Source organism: Corapipo altera, unplaced genomic scaffold (genome assembly GCF_003945725.1).
Source record: "Corapipo altera isolate COAL_440 unplaced genomic scaffold, ASM394572v1 60837, whole genome shotgun sequence".
NCBI classification, from domain to species: Eukaryota; Metazoa; Chordata; class Aves; order Passeriformes; family Pipridae; genus Corapipo; species Corapipo altera.
The window spans coordinates 164,079-173,163 of NW_020885053.1; positions in this window are offsets into that span (position 1 = coordinate 164,079).

Genomic DNA, 9,085 nt, shown 5'->3' on the forward strand with positions numbered 1-9,085 from the left:
TTTCCCCCGCACTGCTGACAGCCATGGTCCCAAGAGGTGTAGGTTCCCCTCCCCTTTTTTACAGCGAATGTTTTTTCCCTGGTGCCGCTCCTCTTCTTAGAGTGGCGAGTTAATGACGGTAGCAAAGGCTTCGGGAGGTGCAGTCGGGGGAGGGGGGGAAGCTGTTTCTCTTTTTTCCTCGTTACACCAATCACCCCCTCTCTGAAACGTGCCTGTTTGCAGCTGTTTTCTCCCTCTCCTATGTTTTTGTCTTTTCTTGAGCAGACCCTGTGATTAAGTTAAGTTCCTTCTGCTGATTTTCTCTGGGTGAGCCCGGTCCCTCCTCCTCCTCCTCCTTCGTCCTTCGGCAATGAGGGGCGTGGGGGGGCAAAGACGGTAAAACACGGTAAAAAGGGAAAAGGGAAAAAACAACTTAAAATTAACAATACCCCAACTTATAAATCAAATAAGATTGCACTGTTTTTACAGCAATAGGTGTTACGCATGCAGCGTGTTCATGGCATTCTCAAACGTTTTCTTCAAAAACAGAAAGGGAAACTGACGAAAAATCCCTTGAAGTAAGATTAGAAATAACGCAACATCCGTGCTTAGCTTTTTATATATTGCAGAAAGTTGTTAGGAATTTCCTATAGTTTGCCATTTTGCTTCTCTTACATGAAATTTGACTGTTTCCCCCGAGGGCAGAGTGCGGGTAGAAGGTTTGCAGACGGAACGATGAGACAAAAGGGGATATAGTTCTGCCCCCTGCAGAAGTAGTTTTATTGCCTTTATGACAGAATATCATTACTCTATAAGAAGGGCTGATAATTTCCAAGATAATATCCTGTTCTTTCTTGCTGCATTTGTCTTTTACATGAAGAGTTATGCAGGATTTGCAGATTGCTGTTGGCGGTTATGCCATAAATTTCCTTTGAATTATGAAACTGATAAGAAGCGCACAGCCAATGACTATTTGAAAATGTGTGTGTGAATGATGGATGTCTGAGGTGGCCACCTAAGAGTGTATGGAAAAAGATTGTGTGAAAGAGAAAAGCTACATGAATGTGTAACTGTGTAAACTTAAAAATACTTTCCGTCAGTGTCGAGATTTTAACAAGGTGTTAAGACTGAAGTTAAATAAGAGATTCTTACAAAAATTTGGTATTCTATTACAGCCTTGTATGAAATTTATGCAAGTTAAGTCTCAGGTGGTTTTTCCACTGCTGTTGTTCCTTAGCTGTGCGAGTTGCACAGGAGACCACTAGTTTCAGAGCGAGTAAAAACCATAAGCCAGCAAACATTAGTGCAGACTGCAAGGTTAGCAGAGCCCGGAGCAAGGTGCACCACTATGCATCCAGGTGCCCGGGAACCATTCTTACAGTTTGTGGAAAAGCTGCAAGACACTGTAGAGAAACAAGTTTTGTAACAGTTACAGAAGCTGTTAGTTACATAACTAGCTAGAGATAATGCAGGCTTGTGCTGGGGTGGGGTCCTTAGACCATCAAATAATTCCATTTGCATCTGCTATGGCAGTAGTGAGGGTCGTTTTGAGCTTTTCTGTGTTTTCCAGGATTTAAATCAAGAGTTGTCGATGTTGCTGCCTTGCTTGTTCAGCTCGTTGCAGGGGGGTCCTTGCAGACTGTCAAGGCCATCCTGCGTGCCTTCTCAAAAACATCTGCAGTGTTATGGATAGTGTGTCTTCAGGCCTTCTGGTTGGAGGCCAGAGCAGACCAGTTACGTTGATCAGTGTGACCAGAGCTGAAGTGTTGTTTTAAAGAGTCCTTATATATTGTCTTCAAACCCCTCCCGTGCAACAGCTGGTAGCAATATTAATTGTAAAACGGCTAGTCTCTCCTCCTTAAAACATGCCCTACTCATTGCAGCTGTGTTCTCAGCAAAATAGCTTCACTACTTGTGACTACTACTTGTTTCATACCAGACGTATTGCTTGCATAATTTGACTAGTGAATGTTTAGGGTTGTACGAAGGCAACCTGTACTCTTTGTGATGCTCAAAGCTTGCTGTTAATTGTCCAAACAAACAAACTTCTTTAGTCATTCTGTAGTCATTCCAAGGGTTAGGGTTGTGATGCTGATTACATTGAACCGTCTAAGAATCCTTTAATTACCCCTGTCTTTGTGATAAAGAAAAAAAAAAATCTGTGAAATGAAAACTGTTGCATGATCTCAGAGGGCTTGGTGTAGTCATGGTTAGTCAAGCGTTGTTTGTACTCTAAAGAACTCCTTTACAGAGGATTGTTCCAGCAGGTTTCCTATGTTTTGATCCAGTGCAGCTTCATAGTTTTTCACCTCTTTTAGAGTTTCGAGAAAGGCACACTGTGCTTGGCCAGAGGCCTCCTCTAAACTGATGGTCTTGTGGTCCCTGTGGGAACTGAGGACAGAGCATAGCATGCAAATGCAAACCTTGTCCTTCTTGCAGTAGCATTCAAGCAATTTGCCGTGCTGGGGGCATTTCCTCTCAGCCAAAACCTGGGTACCACAGAGCTCCACCAGGACGTAGTTTTTCTGAGTCTTCTTTGTGCTGTGCTTGCTCAGGTGGGCTTGGCACAGAGAGGCCTTGTAGGTCAGGCAAGTCTTCATGGTCGGATGGAGCTCCTGACAGGATCACCTCTGCTTGCTGCCCCAAACTTTCCTCCTTCTCTTTGCATTGCATTTTCTGCTTTTCCTTCCCTTGATGAACAGAAGCATCCAAAAGGTTCTCCACTATGTTGCGGAGATGGAAGTTAGGCTTCAGCTCCCCGGTGGGGTCTGTGAGGTAAAGGCAGAGTGGGCACTTGGGAGGGCCCAGCTGGCACAAACTGCCTAGCCTGTACACAAAAGAACTGTAGAGCCTGGATGAAACAGTAGAACAGCATTAAATTGCATTGGAACGGTGGGAGATGCTGTATAACAGCACGAGGATACTCGCCCAGTCTCGATCAACTGGTTTTGCATATTAGTGTGGCAAAGATGTTAGGATTCCCCATCATTGGATTGTGTTCCTGCAAAATTGGGAACGGCTGTGTAATAAGTTTTCTTCTTTTCATGGGCATGATTGCCAGTGTTAAAACTCTTCACACCATTGATCCTCAGAAAAACGTGGGTTACTTGGGCAAATCAAACAGGTCAATCGTCCTTTTGTTTGTCTTTAGCATCTGCCTCAGATCCTTTTCGCACTTGTTTATTTCGCATGCCTTTTAGTTCAGTATACAAGTTGAACTTAGTGTTTACTGGTTGGGTTTCATCGTCGTGTGGGAGTGAAACAGTTATTTCTAATGCATCTGCCTGCCTTATAAAGGCTCTCAACACCTCTTTGCCCTGGGATCCCCAAGAGTTAGATTTAATGGGATCACTGTCTGTACGTAACACAAGTGATAATGGGACTCAAACCTGTTTTATGTTGGGATTATTTCAATCTGGGTTAAGTGTTTATCAAAGCCACGACTTGTCCAGCTGGACTAATGTCACTTCACATACCCCAGGGTTTAATTACAAAAATACAGGAGACTATTGTGGTACTAATAATAGTAACAACCAAGGCCTTGGAGCATATGGAGCTGAAGCAAGGCCTTCCTCTCCGGGCATTTGGGTTAACAACACCGCACGCACTTTTCCACCAGGTGTGTTTCTTTGTGGTGACACAGTAGCAACTAGTCCTATAGACTCGTGGCTTCAATCTATTTTTGGTTCTATGTCTGAATGGGTTTTAAGTTTTGTTAAAGAAGGCCTACGATGGTTGTTGACAATTGTTGTAATTTTAGTAATAGTTCGTATTGCTTTTTCTTGTATTATTAAACGTGTAAGTGCTATGACAGAGAAAGTATTGTTGGCCTCAAATAAAAACGGGGGTATTGTAGAGGATTGGCTAGCAAGACAAGGACATATGGATATAGCTAAAGCTATGGATGAGCTGTTAGAGTATAGAACATGGCCTGTCTAGGCCTGTGAGAAGATCTGAGATAGCAAGGCCATGGCAAGGCTACAGTGTTTTTGTGCCTGCTAGTTGGTTGGTAAACAGGATGTTGTGATTAGCAAAACAAAAGCAACTAAGAGCCACCTGTGTCAACAAAAGAAGGGAGTTAGAGGCAGAATCAACATTTCAGCCAGAACCAATAATGAGCTTAGCTTTGCAATATGTATGAGCTAATTATAAAGCATATATTAAGCTGTTAGGAGTGATCAATAAACGAAGTTTGCTGATTCTCATATTGAGCGTCTCTCTCTTCCCTCGTTGTCGCGACAGAGAGGGAGTGTGAGAGTGTCTGAGAGAGAGAGAGAGAGGGGGGGGGGGGCCCTGGGCCCCCGCGGCCCTGGCTTGGCCAGGGCTGGAGATCAGCAAAGGATCTAAGGAGGCAACCTGCTACCCAACGTTGTGGCGGCTGTTGACCGAAACACTGCAATCCATGAGAACTGAGAGGCAAGTTACGGCCTCAGCCTATGCTGCATTAGCGATCAGTGAAACTGAAAGTAAAGAGGGCGGGTCGGTTTCCCAGTTTTTATTCGCCATTCCACCGATCCCGCTGCCAGCTAGTTCCAAAGCGCCGGTTCCTCCCCGACCGTCAGCCAGCGGCCCTAGCAGCTCTTCCTCAGCCCCGGAGAGCTCCAGTTCCATGCAGGACGCCGGGGAGCCCACTGCCAGCAGCGCCTCCCCCCGCGGCGAGCCCAGCGACAGCGGCTCCGCTCCGTCGAGCGGCCCCGCCGCTCCCCCCACCGCTTCTCCCGCCGCACCCTCCAAGGCTGTGGGTGCGCCACTGCGTGGAGCCGCTCCCCCCGCCGCTCCCGCTGCCGCCATGGCCCCCCCGGCTGCCGAGCGCCGCCGGCCCTGCCAGACCCGCCGCTTACCCGACTGCGACCGCGACCGCCGCCGCTTGCCCGACTGCGCCCGCGCCCGCAGCCGCCATGGCTCGCGCTGAGCTCCTGCCGCCGGCGCGCCCTGCTATGTCACCGCTGCGCGACACTGACCCCGAACTGCCGGGACGCATCTCCGCCACTGCCCCCCCCCCACCGGACCCGGTGAGACAGCCTCCGCAAGAAAAAACGGAGGAGGGAAGGGTCCGCAGACCAATCCACACCACAGTGCCGCTCTATCCACCACTGCCGCCGTCTGTGCCTTCGTCATCGGATTCCAAGGAATCCGATTTCGAGGACAGACAGAGGAATTCGAAGGATCGAGCGCAGCTGCAGGAACTCCTACGGCGATTGAAAGCTTTGGAAGCATCTGTGGCAGCAAAGGAGCTGAGGCGGGAAGAACCCTCTGCGCCCCCTCTGCCATTGCCGGCTCCCCCTATCCCTCTTCAGGCACAGGTCCCCCCAAGCCCTTTCCTGTCACTTCCACCACCTCCGCAAAATCCATTCATGGAGGGGGGAGGGGGTGGGATCGTGCTGGGAGGATCTGTAAATCTGCCGTTTGGGGATTCAGGGGCTGGCGCGAGTGGGGAGGGTCCGGTGCAGAGATGGAAGGGAATCCTGCGAGATGCTATGATAGAGGGAGAATTTTTGTCGTTAACTCCTAACGCATTTCCAGTTATAGTAGACGGGGGGGGGGGGGGGGAAACAGAGGCTATCAGGCCTTAGACTGGAAGATGCTAAAAGAAGCTAAGGCTGCAATAACTCAGTATGGGTTAAAATCGGGTTATACTACATCTGTGTTACAACATTTGTTTTCTTCTACGTTGATGACACCCTATGACACTAAAATGATTGTTAGCACTTTGCTATCTCCCCACCAGCAGTTGCAATTTTATCAGAAGTGGCAAGCAGCGTGTGATACAGCTGCTGCAACACCTAGGCAACAGGGGAATCCTCTCTTTGGGGTAACAACTCAAATGCTTATGGGATCAGGTCCTTTTGCACGAGCAGACTGGCAAGTACAATTCATCAATGAAGTATTGCAGCTCAGTCAGGAGCTGGCACAAAAAGCAATACAGGCAGTGCATGATGATAGAACAGCCCCGTCTTTTACTATGGTATGGCAGGGGCCAACAGAGTCATTTGGGAAGTTTATTGATCAGTTGCATCAAGCTATTAATACACATCCCGACCTAGATGAGAACATGAAGGTCAAATTTTTAGACATGTTAGCCTATGACAATGCCAATGAAAAAACTAAATGAACTTTGAGTGTCCTGCCACGAGGTTCTACAACGGCTCAGCTATTAGAAGCCGCAGACAGAATGATTCAACAGGAGAAGGCTGCTTATGTGGCTACAGCTGTTGAAGTAGCAGTGAAGCCGTTGATGCAAAATGAAAATAAGTCAGACGTCTATCCAATTGATGATGATGATTATTCTTCTGGGTCAAGTTCAGGTGCTGAAGAAGAGGAGGATAGTGCTGGAGTTTAAAACAGGCCAGCAGCACCTCTAGAATTTTATCAGAATTGTTAATGAATGTAGATAGTATACAGCATGCTCTGTTACAAAATAGAGCTGCTATAGATTTTTTGTTATTAGCACAGGGGCATGGGTGAAAGGATTAGTGATTCAGGGGTTGACACTTTTAGTAGCTATAATTTGTCGTGTAGTAATTGTTAGTTGTGCTTTACAATATATAATGAAAATGTTCCACAAAGCTTTCAATCAAATATGGATTGTTCAAAAACAGAATGGGGGATTTGTGGCAGGAAAATAAACACTTTATGAACAATCCATATTGCTAGTTCTAAGAAGCACTAGGCCTCACTTGACATAACTTTGGAGGTTGTTAAAAGAATAGTTTATAGTTGCAAACTGTGTGAAACTGTGTGTTTATAGTTGTTAACTGTGTGAAACTCTGTGTGTTTATAGTTGTAAGGTATGAGAAAACCGTGTGTTTATAGTTGAAAGTTGTGGGAAACTGGAGATAAAGAGAAAATTGGAATGTCCCTAAAGGCGGATCAATAGGAGGGACTTTGGGTGGCACGAATGATGTCAGGACGCGTGGACAGAGCATCAGAACCAATGAGCTAAAGGCATGAGACGTGTGCACAGACTGAGCTATCCAATTGTTTTGTTGTAATCATGTACCTGGAAAAAACTAACTGTATGAAAGCTAACTCATTTAAATAATAAATTGAACATCGTTTGATCATATTGATCGTCTGCGTGTTGTTTTCTGAACTCCTGCCATCCATAGGAGGAGGCCTCCGGCCCCTTACAGGGGCCAGGCCCTCTTCCCCCCCCCAGCTAGGCTGCAGGGCTTGGGACAGTTTATAACTGGACTGAGTACCCGTGGCCAAGGCTAGGGGGCTCTTTTTCTTCCCCCACTGCCTGGGGAGGCGGTGGCGTGGACTTGGGGCTCAGTACTGGAGCTGAGCTAAGAGACAGGCCAGAGTGGTCCAGTTGCCTGGAGAAGCAGCTGCAATTTGTGCAGGAGCTGGAAGAACTCCAGGCAGAAATTGGAGACGGGCCAAAGGGGCTCGGAGGAGGCTCCACACAAAGTTTGGGCGGGAGTAGCTGAAAAACCGAAAGCTGAAGCTGCAGCAGCTAAAACAGAGAGGAAGTCAAAACAGCAGGCTTTTTCTGGGTAAGGACTTTTGGTGAAAACTATTTGGGGTAAAAAGGACTGAGCAAGACCCAGAAAACCTGTAACCTGGAGAGGGAGAGTAAACTTCTCACTCTCTGGGAGGAAACCTTCATGAACCAGGGAGGAAGGACTCACAAGCTGACTCCCCGGACCTTTCATGATGAACACCTGATGACACAAGTGTTTCCCTTGCAGCTCAGGAGGAGACCTCAGCAGGAGCTGAGGGTTGGTGGGGGGTGCAAGAGAAGACCCCTTCCCTAATACCCCACTGAGGGAGAGACTTTTAACTATCACCCTGAAAACTTCTCCTGAACTGATGTGGGACGGTCCAAGGGGTGGTAGGGATTGTGTTAATATTGTGTATCTAATTGCTTTTTAGTCTCTATAGTATTTATTATGTATAGTAATAAATTGTATATAATTCCCTTCCCCCATACTGAGATGTGCCTGTCTGAAAATTTCTCTCTGGTGTTGAGGCAAATTGTGGGGGGAGTTTGGAGATTGGATTTTTGGGGTCAAACCCCCACATCCACTCACAGCCCAATGGTGTTGGGGGCCCAGAAACCATCTCAGATATCCCCTGGGTACCTCGCGAACCTTGCACTCTCAGCACGCGGCAACTGCTGATGTTGAAATCTGCTTCCTGAAATTTTATAAGATATAATAAAATTAATAATTAAAGTTTAAATAGGAAAACAAGGAAAATTAAACAAAAATAAAACACAGGCTTGGGACTCTGCTTTATAAAACTGCTGAACAAGCCCTACCATGTTTGGGGTGGGAGGAGTTTAAGCCAGTGGGTGTTCAGTGTTCCTGAATGGGTGGGGAAAATTAATAAGTTTGAACATGTCTGTGGGACTAGGGACCAAACCTGTGAGACTAATCAAGAGATCCACACACAACCCCCACCCTATGCAAAGAAGAGACCAGGAGTGAGTCCGACCAAGAGGCCCTCTGTGGTGGTTTGACCCCATTTGGTAGCTAAGCACCACACAGCTGCTTGCTCATTCTCCCCTGAAGCAGGATGGGGGAGACAACAGGAAAAGCAAAGGCAAGAATACTTGTGGGATAAGATAATGACAGTTTAATGAGCAAAAGAAGGAGGAAGAAGAAAGGGAGGAAAAAAAAAGAAGTGATGCAAAGGCAATCACTCAACACCTCCCACGAGTAGACCAACGACAAGCCAGCCTCTGAGCAATGTCTACCTACCCAAAACTCCTCTTTTCTCCATTTTTATTGCTGAGCATGATGCTATATGGCATGGAATATCCCTTTTGTCAATTTGGGCCAGGTGTCCCACAGCAAACTTTTGCAGCTACCTGCAAGACCATTATCCTTAAGTCAGTTATGGTTTTGTTTTCTAAGCTCCACCTGACTGACTGAACAGGTTGTTACTTTGGAGATACCCATCATTTCTTTCCCAGCTGGCCACTGGGGAAGTTTCCCTTTCCCATTTCTCTCTCCTTTCTCCCCCGCCCCCAAAAGGTATTTTTACCACTAGAGTCAATGTATATCATCAGCTATAGACCCTGAAACCCTTCTTTGTGTATGTATCATAATACTTTGTGCAATAGGGGAAGCAGTATGTAGGCTACTATTTGGAGGGA